Source organism: Lactuca sativa, chromosome 4 (assembly GCF_002870075.4).
Source record: "Lactuca sativa cultivar Salinas chromosome 4, Lsat_Salinas_v11, whole genome shotgun sequence".
NCBI lineage: Eukaryota > Viridiplantae > Streptophyta > Magnoliopsida > Asterales > Asteraceae > Lactuca > Lactuca sativa.
Window position 1 is genome coordinate 149800254 of NC_056626.2, and position 2503 is coordinate 149802756.

Genomic DNA, 2503 nt, shown 5'->3' on the forward strand with positions numbered 1-2503 from the left:
AGCAATAGCTGACCCCATGGTGGTTACGGGTATGTTTCTCCTCGACAACATTTATGCATGCATACTCTTTGACTGTGGTACGGAGAGAAGTTTTGTGAGTCATAAATTCAAACACTTACTTAATCAAAGACCCCAACCACACTATAAAATATTCACTATAGAAATGGCAAACGGTTAAACGGAAAGCGCAAACGATATGTACGTAGGGTGCACATTAAATTTAAACGAGCACTTATTTCAAATCGACCTTATGCCCATTTCAATAAGAAGTTTTGATGTCATCATCGGTATGGACTGGTTAAGTCTTCACCATGCCGATATACTTTGTCTCGAAAGGGTCGTTTGCCTCAATCTGCCAAACGGCAAAACTCTTGTCATATATGGTGACAAACCTAGTTCGAATTTATAAATCATCTCCTGTGTTAAAGCACAAAAATATCTTCGCAAGGAATATCATGCCTTTCTAGCCCATGTAGTAGACCAGAAACAAGAACCAAAGAACATTAAAGACATTCCGCAAGTCTGCAACTTCCCAGACATTTTCCCAGAAGATCTTCCAGGAATCCCACCAGAACGCCAAGTCGAGTTCAGAATCGACTTAATCCCCGGAGCTACTCCAGTAGCAAAGTCACCTTACCGTTTAGCCCCAGCCGTGATGCAGGAACTGTCCAGTCAATTAAACGAGCTGCTGAGCAAGGGCTTCATCAGACCGAGCTTCTCACCATGGGGAGCACCGGTCCTATTCGTGAAGAAGAAGGACGGATCTTTTCGCATGTGCATCGATTATCGGGAGCTGAACAAACTCACGATCAAGAACCGATATCCCCTACCGCGCATAGACGATCTGTTTGACCAGCTACAGGGAGCGAGCTACTTCTCAAAGATCAATCTAAGATCTGGTTATCACCAACTGCGAGTACTGGAAGGAGATATCCCCAAAACGGCTTTCCGAACACGTTATGGTCACTACGAGTTTGTAGTAATGCCCTTCGGGTTGACAAATGCACCACCAGTGTTCATGGACTTGATGAACCGAGTATGTTGTCCCTTCCTGGATAAATTTGTGATCGTGTTCATAGATGATATACTCATCTGTTCAAGAAGCCAGGAAGAACACAGCCAACACCTCCGCCAAGTTTTGGAAACATTGAGGGCAGAGAAGCTATACGCAAAATGTGTGAATTTTGGATTCGGGAAGTAGATTTCCTAGGTCATGTAGTAAGCAAGGAGGGGATACACGTGGATCCTTCTAAGATCAAGGAAATAGAGAGTTGGACGACTCCAAGAACCCTTACAGAAATCCAGCAATTTTTGGGACTCGCCGGGTATTACTGAAGGTTCATACAGAACTTTTCAAAGATTGCCAAGCCACTCACCACCCTAACTCAGAAGAGTGTGACCTTCGACTGGGGAGAAAAACAAGACATCATGTTTCAGACACTAAAGCGAGCCTTATATAGTGCGCCCATCCTAACCTTGCCAAAAGGAACAGAGGACTTCGTGGTCTATTGCGATGCATCAAACCAAGTACTCGGGTGTGTCCTAATGCAACGAGGGAAGGTCATCGCCTACGCCTCAAGGCAACTAAAGACGCACGAAGTAAACTACACAACACACGATCTTGAGCTAGGAGCAGTCGTCTTCGCTCTAAAGATATGGAGGCACTATCTCTACGGCACGAAATGTACAATCTTCACCGATCATAAAAGCCTCCAGCATATCCTCAACCAAAAAGAACTCAACATGAGACAAAGACGGTGGGTAGAACTACTAAATGATTACGAATGCGAAATTCGATATCATCCCGGAAAGGCTAACGTGGTGGCCGATGCACTCAGCCGGAAGGAATACTCGGGCCGCAGAGTGAAGTCTTTAACTATGACAATCCATTCACACATGTCCACGCAAATCAAGGAAGCCCAAATAGAAGCCTTAACATCTGAAAATGTGGCAGGGGAAGCTTTAAGGGGAATGGATAAGAAGCTTGAAGTCAAGAGCGATGGAGTTCTTCACTTCATGGATCGGATCTGGACACTGAAGTTCGGTGGATTCAGAGAAGTCGTCATGAATGAAGCCCATAAGACATGATACTCCATACATCCCGACTCCGATAAGATGTATCTCGACCTCACGAAATTGTACTGGTGGCTGAACATGAAAGCCGAAATTGCTACCTACGTGAATAAATGTCTGACGTGCGCCAAAGTCAAGGTAGAATAACAAAAGCCCTCAGGATTGTTGCAACAACCAGAAATACCCGAATGGAAGTGGTAACGGATAACCATGGATTTCATAACCAAATTATCCAAGACGACAAGCGGACTCGACACCATCTGGGTGATCATCGATAGGTTAACTAAATCAGCGCATATCCTACCAATCAAAGAAACGGATAAATTGGAGAGACTAACTGGAACATACCTCAGAGAGATTGTACAACTGCATGGTGTGCCCATATCCATTATCTCAGACCAAGATAGTAGATTCACCTCAAGGTTCTGGC